The sequence below is a fragment of the Metopolophium dirhodum genome, chromosome 1, assembly GCF_019925205.1.
Source record: "Metopolophium dirhodum isolate CAU chromosome 1, ASM1992520v1, whole genome shotgun sequence".
NCBI classification, from domain to species: Eukaryota; Metazoa; Arthropoda; class Insecta; order Hemiptera; family Aphididae; genus Metopolophium; species Metopolophium dirhodum.
This window is the reverse complement of record NC_083560.1, coordinates 36896971-36911035: the sequence shown is the minus strand read 5'-3', so window position 1 is coordinate 36911035 and position 14065 is coordinate 36896971. Positions and strand designations below refer to the sequence as shown.

Here is a 14065-nt window from a genome sequence, read left to right as displayed (position 1 = left end):
ACATATTATGGACTATGTGTGAGTAGTAAATGAACATTAGTGTGTGCTTCCTAGAATCGCTGTAATGCCGTGCCTGATGCAACTTTTGCACGTGCACATGTCAATATACTTCACGAAAAATGAAATATTTTCTTATTTACATACTAATAAAAGTGATAGTAAATTAAACACACTTCCTAAAGTTAAATTGTAATTTCGAAAAAATAGTTGAATTTATAAACTTCTAGACTATTGCTCTATAGAAATCACTTTTTTAAGTTAAAATCAGATGCGCTCAAATTAAATACAAAATATGTAATGCAACTGGTTCATAGGACTTTTGAAAAAAACATTTAAATTTTAAGGTCCTTTAAAATCGAAAATTGTATTATTTATTTATTAATTTGTTATTCATTGTTAACTATTTTACTAAACAACCGTTTTAGGTACCTACTAATAGAGAAACTAAATTACCAATTTAAATATGGCTACAATATTAGGCATTTCATCTCGAAATTCGAAATTTTAGAAAAACATATCCATCTAAGCATCATAAAATGCTCATAAGCATCTAAAACCAAAATATTTGGTGTCAAAACAATGTTAGACAACTTAATTTATAAGAGGTGTTACCTACATTTCTAACACTCCAATAATATACTTCTAGTGGCCATTTGTTTTATATTATAATATACTTCAGTGGGTGAGCGTCAGTAGTAGGATTTGCTATAGGTGTTAATTGACGCAAAGGCTAACCAGAATGTCCCTAACATTTGTATGAAAATAATAAGGATACAAGTGAGTTTACATTGAGTATTTTTAATTTTAAATCACAAATCTTAAATAGAATATTATTATATTTATGCTATTAGGTATCTAAATTAATATACATGTAATATGTATTAATCAGGGACCGGATTTATACACTCTAGAAACCTCAGAAATATGCACTATAAAATATGAATTTTTGCTCTTATTTTATAGAAATATACTCTATAAAATAGAATAATCTTTTATTACGTTTACATAAAATTATACTTTAAATTGTTTGATTCATTTTTTGCCTACTAGATGTAGTTGCACTGATTTTTGTCATTTTAAATATAAATTAATAAAATCGAATGAATATTACACGAACTAGGATCAAAACAAACACGATTAATGTATGATTCACTAAAACTTACTCAATAACAGATTACTACATGTCCCGAAGGTCTCAGATAATATAAGAAAATTACTTCGTCAAATTACATGGACTATAAATATAACTATAAATATGTTACATTAATTAAAATAAGCAGGGCTTGAAACCGTTCTAAAAACTGATTTTAGTAACCGGTACAAACCGTTTTAAAACCGACACCGTAATCAAAAACGAAACTGAAAAAAATAGGATACCGGTATTAAAATAAAAACCAAAACCGGGAAAAATTGGATACCGGTGTTATAATTTAAAATCGAAACAGTAAAATATTGGAAACCGGTATTAAATTCAAAACTGAAATCTGTAAAAATTGGAAACCATTATTTTTTTTTTAATTGACGTGTTTTTAAATATGTAAATTCCATTAAATCGCATAATTAAACTCATAATGAAATTGAGATCATGATTAAAATATTTCTTAATATTGGTATTGAAAAATTGAAACCGAAATGGAAAAAATTCAAAACCTGTATACAAAATTGAAACCGAAACCGAAACCGAAATTATTTCAATCGGTTTCAAGCCCTGACTTGAATTTTTTTTGAAAGTATCTTTTACAAGACTGGTTGTAGATCATAAAGAATGACAAACGAAATAAAAAAAAAAAAATGCTTTGAAAATCAAAAAAAATTTGGTGAGGCGGATTTGTGGTTAGGCGGACGTTAAGACTGCTCCGGTGCGCGGTCGGTGACCGACCACGTAGTGCACAGTGGAGCAATTAAGTTATTATGAATGATTTATATATACGATGCATGCAAGGTAAGAAGAACACTAATCTGACTAGTAGCCAGAGGTCTGCCGTACGGCTGGTCTGACGCCGCCTACTACGAGCGCCTCACACTGTTCGATACGAGTTCGGTTGTATATATACACCGCACATCGACCCTGGTAATAGCTAGTTAGAGTCAGCCACCTATATACTGTCTATAGCCGCGGAGACGTCTGCACCCGGGAGACAGCGCGCTCTGGTAATGGCGTACAGTCACCACTGGCCTTCACAAATCGGCCGTATATAAAATGTATTCATTATATATTTTTTTAGTTTAAAATATAAATTTAAAAAACCATTTTTTTAAATGTAAAACATTATAAAATAAATTAATTATTCAGTAGGTGGGTAGGTAACTAACTTGAATTATTGGTGATGAATGAAAACTTAAATTAATCAACTGACAACTGATAATTTGATCAATTTATCAGATAGGTATACAATAAGCTTAATTTCTTGGAATATCAATCATTAGAATACAACAAAATAAAATATTTAAACATTCAATAAATTAAATAATAAACTACAAAAATAACTAGTTACTTATTATTTTTAACGTGTCAGATAAGATTATTTTAAACATTCAATTCAACTAGTTAAGTTATAAAATTAATATGAATTAAAACTAACTAGTTAGTGTCCAGCTTCGTCCAATTTATTACAAAAACATTTATTTAATTCTAATATACATAACTACTATAGGTTTTATGGTATGATGGTAATTATTGAACATCATAAACAAGGTATCTAATAATTAGAGCGTAGATTTATATGCATTAAAAACCAATCACATAATAAGCCCTAGAAAAAGTTAAAATATGCATGAAAAATAAAAAAAAGCAGCGAAAAAAATTTTTAGATTAAGTTTTAATTAATTAATTAACATTATATTTAAATTTATGGAACCCTACTATAAATACTTTTCTTCATTTTTTCTTTACTTTCATCATTTTGTGGGTAGTTTTAATTTATAAGAAAAAAATAAAAACAGGTATCAATTAGTAAAAAAAATATTTAGGAAAACCATTTATACCTACAAGTACTTATTAATTTATATTGATATTAATCGAAACTCTACAAATATCATATTATTTTTCTTATATTACAATAGTATATATTTCAAAAATGTCCAAAAAACAAAATAATCAAAATATGCACTCAAAGATGGAATATGCAGTTAAAATTGTAAAATAAGCCCTTAAAGTAGATAAATATCGAAATATACAAAAATATGCACTAAAAAAAGTTAATTTTTTAAACGTTATGTCACAAATTTTTTGTTTGCTTAGTATATTATTATACGATCAACCAGAATAAATACGCAAATGCATGCAAATCCGCGATCTACTATAATAAGTTATAGGTATTCGAGCTGTAACAAAAAATCTAAAATAACGTACTCGGATTTTTTTTATGTATTTTAAGTTTAGACGAAATTGCACATTTACACGAAGAATAACGATTTTGTTGTAAGTTAATAATATTTTTTATTGGTATTTGAAACTCTCGAGGTTCCTACTAAAATTATTATTTATTTTTTATACAAATTTATATTTAAAAACCCAACATTTTGTCAAAAATTAATTCAACTTACTTTGTTCCTAATATTTATTTTAATTGTATATTAAACGATCCATATAAGTGACCCACACACCATTACAGCAGAGCGATACCCACAAGAAAATATTTGTTTTAGATCCTGAGTGGAACGAAGAATTTATTGATTTTACAATGTGTATTTTATTTTTATTTTTATGTCTGTCATCATTTTTTAGTACAGTAAAAACGCTTAGACTTTTATAGCTAAGAATTGAAAATTTAAAACAAGGTTTTACGTAAATAGGTTATAATATATAAATTACTTTATTCACAATAATATTATCAATTATACTTAGTAATATCATAGGCTGACTGACCGTTTTCGCTCAGAATCGTTTTTCTTATACAATGATATTATATTATCATTGAATTAAAATTTAACACCATCCACCCACTTGTAACTTTCTGCAGAGTGACATCCACTTACCTACTTTTTTTTTCAATGAATGTCAATAAAACTTTTTATAAGCATTTAAGGTTCAAATCTTGACAAAATACCGAAAAATCACGAAAATTAACAAATTATCTCAATCATTTATATAAGTTTTTCTAGGAAAAATGCAGGCATTCCCTTTCTTTCAATGACAATAAATTACTAAATAACTTCAATTCTATTTTCAGAACGTATCCCTTTCCGCATACCTCAATAAAACTGCGGAACATGTCTTTCATTTCATATCAATCTCACCGAATTAATTATGGTCAAATTAACCTCTTTGAAAGATTCTTGAAGTTACAGGGAAAATAGTCTGTTTTGGACTTTTTCCATTACAAATTAAACATTCACGGTTTTCATCAGTTAACAAATTATTCTTTATTTAAAAATGTAATGTAATTTTGGTATTTTTTTTTTTAGTATTCATAAGCATATACATATTAAAAATCTAAAATTTAACTTAAGTAACGTCATAATAAATTTACTTACCTACGCCACATATAAATAATATTGTAACGAGACAAAACGGAGTGCCCATTTATGTGGCGCACTCTCGTAGTGCATTGCACCAACCAGTCAAAAAATAACACGCTGCCGCCAGAGACCCGTCAACATCCGACCGTCCGACCACTTTCGACTGCCGGAACGCAGTCTAGATAGCACCCGTGCGCCGCCCGTGTTTCTGAGCGCGCGCCGCCCGTCGGAAAATCGAGTTTTCTCAATGAATTTGTGGAAATAAAACCTCGAAGTTAACTTATTCCTTCAAAGCATCTACTAGCATCTAGCACCCTTCAAACTATATGATTACAATCATCAAACATTTCAAATCAATAATTAGAAAACCAAACACGAAGAAATAACAACTATCAATTCAATCGTGATCCAACGGCTGCGAACCACATAAATACAAGCCGCCAGCCGCTGTTTTGAGGGCGGATGACAGGTGAACCGGACGATATTTACTATCGTTATACACGGACACGAATCTCCAATCAACCAACAGCTTTTCCGCCCCAGACTGAGCAAGCCGGATGACACTTGATATCGTTATACACGGATGCTCTACAGTCTGACCCGGCAAATTTCATTTTCTCCACTAACATAGTGCGTTGCGAAAGAGTTCACTCTTATTGAGAGCCAACTACCGGGAAGACAACGAGCGTTCCGCCGTCCGCTACCGATTCAGTTCCGCCATTCATTCAACACGCTGACATCCAGGACTATACAGCCAGTATATCCTTCGGAAAAACAACCCGGGAGTTAAGAGTTTACAAATTTTCACTCCTTTTTTGTGATCCCAATATACACTATATTTATTGTACACTCGTTAGAGTATAAACTATTATTTTAAAAGAAATATTGTAAAACAATATCATTAATTTCTTGTATTATAATGAGAATAAACGTTGAATAAAATTACCACGTTCAATATTCATTACAATATTCAACACTGTATTTGAGCTTATTTGGCGTTTATCTTAATAAATAAATTAATAATAGCATTAACTATATAGTATTATGTTCAAGTACAGAATTATACATTTATATTTGTCTTCAGTTTACATTTGTAAAGTTGCTATAGGCAACTAATTATACAATAACCTATTATAATTGGGGCAGAGGATTTGCATATTTATTTTGCACATTCACAATAATAGCAGAGTATGACACAAATACGTTTCATGCTTTTGCAAAACTAGTTTTAAAATGTTATAAATGCATATTTTGAGTCCTTTTTGTTATAGGGTATATTTTATGTACACTTTTATACGAAATTGTATTCTTTTTTTTTTACTATTTTACAACAATTCCCATAACAGTCATTATTCCTAACAATAAATCTCTTATCGACAAACCTCATTAAAATTATCTACAAGCCTTATACTAGGTTAGGCTATATTCTATTTGTATAATAACCGAATATCAATAACTAACCGTAATTAATTTGTAACCGGAAACTTGTAATTGCATGCACAATATGCTGAAACATTTTAATTGTAATAAATAAAAAAAAACCTTTTTGAGACATATTTAACTTCAATTAATTTTTTCCACACCAACATTTTTATTTAAAGGAATACTGCCTAAATGTATGGATAAAAATGTATTTATTTTTAATTTTTGACGCATAATATGGTTTTTTACTGTCCGCATGCACAAGTTTTTTCTAGAAGCGCTTGAGGATCAATGATAAGCCAATAATATTAATTTCCTGTGATTAATTTTATTAATAGAAAGAAATAAATAAATAAAAAATAGAAAATTAAGAAAAATGCATTTTGTTTATTTGGCAATGGTATAAGATATATTTAAATTATGTAATTGTTTTGACTTATTTTAAATGCTATTTATTATAACAGTTAACTTGTTTTATAGATATATTCATATTGTTTAATATTTATATTTTACATATTGTTTTATAAAAATAAAATATATGTTTGCAACATACTATGTCTCTTAATAATTTATTTTTCCATCCCAAATAAATAGTTTGGTTTATTTGAACATCGTCACCGTTCAACATTCTGAGAAGAAGAATATAAGCCAAAATAAAATCAATGTTCTATCGTAGCCATTGTCTACAATTTGTTTCCCTCATGCTTGTTATTAACTCCATTTTTTTAATTATACTTATTAAAAAAATTAAACTAAACAAAATACAGACAAGAATATTAGGTAGGTATGTAATGTAGTGTACGTGATGTCCGATAAAATCACGATCATTCTTATTCGATGATTTATGATGAACAACGAATAACGATACCCGATAACAAATGACTACATCGTGTACTGTACAACATGATAAAAACTATATAAACTGATATTCAGATATTCTTTTCAGTCTGTCAATGCAATAATTAAATCCATAGGCAATAAAAATTACTTTTTTTTTCTATTGATCCTTAAGCCCGGGTAACATGCGATTTTTACCCCCGGATATTCCCCCCCCCCCCCTCTGTAAAAATAACCTAGCATATTTTTACTGGGGGTAAAAAACCTAAGATATTTATACCTCCGGTAAAATTTTAAGGGGGTAAAATTATCCTGAATTATTTTTAATCTCCCCCCCCCCATCATAGGTAAAATTATTCAGCAGGGGGGTAAAAATATCCTAGTATATAATTCTCGATCTGTTTAAAATATACTAGGATATATTATTTACCTTCCCACTGAATTTTTATAGTAGATTATTTTTATTTTTTTTTTTTTTTGGTGGGTGGGGGGGGGGTGTAAGTACATTATTGTATTTTTCCAGTACAAAATTGTACAAAAAAAAGTGAAATACAGAGTTTACCCATTTGTCGACCTTTTTTGCAATCAATGACGGTCGATCGGACTTCAGCCAGCGATCGCGGACACGCACACGATAATCGGTGGCGACAACCGCGATGTCGCCCAACAAGGTAGGTAAACGCACTTGTCGACCTAGACGACGAGGTATGAACGCGTAAAGACTTCAGACTCCGTCACGTTAGGAGTTCGCGAAAGGACGCCACGCAAACACAACGACCGGCGGACAGGTACGTGCGAACAACTCAAGTCTCCACAGAAAAAATAACAAAAATAATTGTATCGTGCTTAAAAGATGTTAAAAAAGTCTTTATATCAATCCCTCTACTTGTAGGGAAAATGCCTTTATTTCAAAGATAATAAATGACTCAATAACTTGTTTTATATTTGTATAACATGTTTATTTCCGCATACTTTAATATAAACACTGGAACATATCGTTCACTTCATATCAATACTCACCGAAATAAGTAGGTATGGTCAAATTAACCACTTTGAGAGAATTTTGGAGTTACAGGGAAATTAGTCTGGATTGGACTTTTTTTTTTACAAATTGAACATTCACGATTTTCATCGGTAAACATTGGCGTACGCAGGGGTAGGGTTCTAGGGTTCTGGCCCTTAATTTAACACAATCGCTGCGACGCAAACAAAAAATAATATGATACTGAGTATATATAGTACTGTATAGTATACTTATAAATTAGGTATTAATATTTATGTTATAAACTTATAAAGACTTATAAAGTTATAACATAACTGTCTGGGTTTCCCTAAAAGCCATCGACTGAAAAATGTTTAACTTCCCAACCCACCACCAATCACACTGGTCAGTGGTCTCTGTCATTATCAGTCAACAATTGTGATCATATTGTGATTGACATTTGGATAATACCATCTAACTGCGATCATTTAAGTTATTACCTATTTTGTAGGCATTCAGACATATTTTATCGTAGTTTCTCGTGGTCTTTACTCTTCTTAACATTAGGAATACATTGTTTGTACTTTGTGTCTTTGTTACTTATTAAAATGGGAAGAAAATCGACCAATCCTGTAAGTAAGTTATACTTTACATATTATATTCAAAAGGAAGAATCGACGTGCACTATTGAAAAGTTCCGACGACCTTTATTAAAAATCAATACCGGTGTCCGAAATCGGAAAAAATCAATACCGACATCTGAAACCGAAACTGAAACCTAACACAAATAATATTATCTTGTATTATTAACTAAATTAATTTGATAATAATTTATCTCCACCAAACCTAACATTTTACACCTCACCCCTTACTTACTTGGCTATAACACGATTCCCTAAAATTATTTGTACGCAATTTATTTTTTTTTCTCTAGATTGAGGCAATTATATTTCACCTTATCTACTAGATTGTCATCAATTATAGATTTCGGAATGTCTTCAATTTACTGAAAACCAATAATCGTATTTTATATTTAGGTATTCAAACATAAAAAAATTATCAATTCTAATTAATAAATATTAAATATTCATTACGGTATTTTTTTTCTTTTTATAAAAATGAATTAATTAATTTAAGAATTAAAGAATTATAGGTAAATATTGAAAATATTTCTCGTTAAGTATCTTTTTTTATCTTTTTTTGTACAATAATTTATGTTTATTTTTAAATATTTTAAAAATAAATCCTATAATGAATCGAACTTTATTGTAATATTGTCACATAATTCAGTTTTTTAATTATTTACTTTACAGAAATACATTGAGGCATATTGTACTAAATACAATAAATTGCATTGTGCACTGTGCCAATTGGTGAGTTATAGATCATTTAGATTGTAAGACTAAAAGCAAAGATATGGGGGAGATCCGTTAAAATTTAATAAAAACTAAAGTGCACTTATGATGAGATGGTTAAAATTTTTATAATTAAATATATTTATTTTTTTTACGCAGGGGTAGGGTTTTAGGGTTCCGACCCTTAAATTAACACAATCGCTGCGACGCAAACAAAAAAATTATATAATTAAATATATTTAATTTTTTTAAATGTCTACCGTTTAAATTTTATAAGAATAATAAAATATATATATTTTTTAACAGTGAAAAATCAAATTAGGAGTAGATATACCTAACCTATATACTATTGCAAAATATATTTGAAAAAAATCTAGGTAGGTACCCATTTCAGATCTAAGCAATTTTGAATTTTCACGGCGTAATATATTTTCCACTAACTAAGATTTATATCCTGTCCTCAAAAATGTATAATGTGTACTTACCAATACGTAACGATCAGTGGCATTTTATAAAAATAATAATTGATATACATATTATAATAGGTACCTCTATCCTTATAATTAATAAATGTTTGTAATTTTATATCATTTTATAAAAATCAATAGATTTTGATAGTTGCGAATGCGTTTTTTCTCAAACGATGAATACATCTACGAATGAAATTTACATCATTCAATGTTACATCTGCGACATTTCATTGAACTACTTTGCACATTAATTTTAACGAGCGTTCATAATATTAGATGTCGGTTTTTCCGTTAAATTTTTACGCAGTGAATGTTCATGTTTGATAACCGATTTTAAAAGAACTTTTACATCTTTACTGATACCTATATACTGTTTTGAAGTAGGTTGTAGCTATTGTAGGTACTAAGTGGACATCTCCAATTGACACCCACTTGTGTAATTATTTAAAACTAATAACATTTTGTCCAGTGGCATATAATTATAATTACGGTAGGGCTGACGGTATTGAAAATAATCTTCGGTATTACGGTATTGATTTCAATACCGGTTTGAAACGGTATACCGAAAAACCGAAATGCTTCAGTATACCTAAATACCGATATGGTACGGTATACCGAAATAATAAATAAAATCTAACTAGTATCGATATTTTTTACTTTTATTGTTTCACATTATATACTTTATTATATACTATAATATATAATATTATAATCTATAATATACTAGCTGATCCCGTGCACTTCGTTGCCCGTTAAATGTATCAACTCTATATGACTCAAACTTTGTTGTAGGAGTTTATTCCGGAAAAAGACATGACACGGGATTTTGGTGTATGTATCATAATATTACCATTGATACTAGAAAACAGCACTAAAACCGTCCATTCGGTTTTTTATGGTATACCGTTCATTCGGTTTTTTACGGTATATCATTTACCAAAATAATTTTAAAATACCGTCAACCCTAAATTATGGTTGAAATAATGTGTAAAATAATCTAATCTGACACGTTAAAAATAATAAGTAACTAGTTATTTTTGTAGTTTATTTTTTAATTTAAAGAAATGTTTCAATTTATTATTTTGTTATATTCTAATAATTGATATTCCAAGAAATTAAGGTTATTGTCTACCTATTTGAGAAATTCGATCAAATTATCAGTTGATTAATTTAATTATTTTTCATTCATCACCAATAATTCAAGTAAGTTACCTACCCACCTACTTAATAATTGACATAAAACATTTGACAAAATGGTTTTTTAAATTTATATTTTAAACAAAAAAAGATGAGTAAGTGGATATCGCTCTGCTGTACAGTAGGTTACAAGTGGGTCACTGTAATGGATGGTGTTAAATTTGAATTCAATGATATAATATCATTGTATAAGAAAAACGATTCTGAGCGAAAACGGTCAGTATTTTTTAACTGCTATTGTAACGATATATCAGGAGCCTTTCACGCTTTTTTACCCGACAAATAAAATTTTATTGATATTTATAGAAAAAAAACTAAAATAATTGAAAACTGACAATGTCCGTAGACAGCTCAAAAAAGTCAAATTATTTTCAAAATTTCATCGTGTATAGAAAATGTTAGTATAAACATTCAGTGAAATTTTTAAGTATTTACAGTCATATGTTTTTTAATAACAAAAAAATAAGAATATCGTTACATGAGAAATCGAGTGAATATCAAATGTTGTAAAAATACGAATTTCAAACGCCCATAGAAATTTAATTTGACTTTCTTGTAGACATTTTTTTTTGCTAAATTTTTTCTTAGATTTAAAAACAAACATTTTTATGAATTCTCAACTCAAAATAATTTGATAATTTTCGTGATTTGTCAAGATTTTAACTTAAAATGCTTATAAATATAAATAAAAACTGTGACTAAGGATTTTTAATCTTTTTCGCCTGTCTTTGAAACAATAACCTATTAAATTCTATTAAATTTTCAAGCTTTTTTAACCAACCAATTTTATTGATATTTATAGAAAATAAAACTAAAAAAAATGGAAACTGAAAATGTCTGCAAACAGTTCAAAATATTTGGAAAATGTTATGGTGTATAGAAAATGCTAATATAAACATTCAGTCAAAATTTCATGTACCTATGGTCATTTGTTTTAGAGTTGCACCAAAAACCAAAATCGATTTTCTCAAAAACAGATTTTGCGTAAAAATTTTCGTTTTTCCTTAATTTTTCTTTTGTTTTTCACGTCGCTTTTGAAAACTACTAGGAAATTTTTAATTTTGACACCCCCAAAGTACCAAGTTGATTCACTTTCCTATCAGAAAAGTTACTGTTGAAGAAAATCCAAGCATTTTTACTATCCTAAAAGGTGATGACAGACAAAAATAAAAATAAAAAAAACACACATCATTAAAAAATCAATAAATTCATCGCTTCGTTCAGAATCTAAAAATTAACTTCTATCTAACTAAGTTGGAAATTTGCAGGTAAGTTTCAGAAAGTTTAAATAAAGGTTTAAATTTTATTTGTTGGGTAAAACAGCCTTGTTCATGTACTGTTATATAAACTTGCCTTTAAGATACGATGCCGAGGTGCTGTATATTATTATTGTTATTTATATAATATGTTGGTATAAACATCGAAAAAAACCACCATGCAAGCTCTTTCCTCATCCGTTGCCAGTACTTGCAACTACACGGGCACGGGACGTATGAATATCAGCCTCTAGCTATATATTATACTGATATGTATAGGGATCAGAAGAAGAACAGTTTCCAAAACCAACAAAAGAATAATAGGTTAAAGTGGAAACGGTGAAATCTCCCTTGCCCGAATATTATTTCCTTGATGACGAGCAGCTGCATGACGTTCGGGTGGCGTCGTCGGACTTGTGCATGTATTTATAATATATATGACGAAACAACAAGACCACAAGGCTGGATGGTCTGTATTTGGAATGTGGTTGAAGAGATTGTACGCATTGAGTACCTATAGTCGATTCTTAAGAAACAAATCCAAACAATTAAGAAATAGGGACTATTATTTAACTTCTTATCTTATAACTTATTAATTTTATTTACACAATTCGTACATATTGACCTGTCGACATTTTTTTCTTGTCGATATTATATTGACTGTCGACGTTTAGAAAGTAATGTATTTTACTGTTAGGCATTAGTTCAAAGGTAGGTTAAATTTATTTTTGACAAAAAATTACATTTCATGTAATTTTATTGTTATTATTAATACGGTAGCTTATGTTTGTTATGTTGAATTATTATTATTTGTTTTTTTTTCATATTTGTATATTACAATATACTCTAAAAGTTTCATATAACCACAAATAATATTTTTAAATTATGTATAAGTACTACAAAATAACTAAAATCATTATTCTTGGTTACCGTTAACCAGGCCAACTTGGGGCAGTTTTGAAATTCTATTATAAATAACTTTAAGTCTAATTATTCTATAGGTATTTTCAATATAACATAATTTTTTTAGTTAAGGTTTAGTTTATTAATTTCTGTTGCATTTGAATCATACAAATTATTCCTTCTATGTGTATTTTTTATTTTTCTGCTTGCCCCATGATGTACCGAATATCGACAACATGGGACATTCATGTTTTTTCTATGAAAAATCAATTTTATAATTTACTCAAACCAACTTGGGGCACTATTTTAAATTTTTAAAAAATACTAGATAATTTTCTGAATTTAAAAAATATATTTTGTACCTGCAGGTCAGTGTATATTAACATATACAAAAAAATAAAAACATTCTTGTTAACCAATTAAAAATTATTAAAATATGTAAATAACATTAAAAAAATAAAAATAATAACATTCTTGTAGAGTATTAAATATTAAGTAGGTAGGTAACTTCCTTGTTAACCAATTTATAGATATAAAGAAATATATTAAGACTTAACACAGATAATGATTCTAATAATACGTTAACGTCAATCATGGAATCAAGTAAGAAGTTGAAAACTGTTATACCATTAGCTAATGCTTTATGTCGCTTAGCATATATATTACCCGTCTCTACAGCGACCAACGAAAGCGTATTCAGTATTCTTAAGTTTGTAAAAAACCATTTACGAACAACAATGACTGATGAACGATTAGACAATCATTAACTGAACTCATCCAAGGATATTCTGAATGAGATTGACATGACAACAACAATGATAGAAAATTAGGCAACCCTTAAAGTATGCCGTATAAATGTATAATCCACAATTATTGAAAGAACATTGTTATTATTTTTATAATATTTTATAGAATATAAAAACTTGGTACCTGGTCGAGTTTTTAATTTAATTTTTTACTTTTTACCTTTACTAACATCTTAACAAAAATCATATTCTTAAGATACCTAACCTTTTTGATAAATAATAATATACATATATCTAAATATAATATATTGCATTTGTTTTTAGACTAAACATGCATAATATGTAGGTATTTGATTTATAGGAAAAAATTATTTTAGATTTGCATTTGTTATTATTGCTCCAGTTTTCAATTTTATTTCGAGTCAGCAAAGACGGT

At 28.5% G+C, this 14065-nt stretch overlaps 1 protein-coding gene across 1 annotated transcript in view; it reads right to left on the bottom strand.

Moving 5' to 3' along the window:
- Positions 1-14065, bottom strand: part of LOC132937208 (uncharacterized) — a 73113-nt gene that overhangs the window by 56708 nt on the left and 2340 nt on the right. The window lies entirely within an intron of this gene.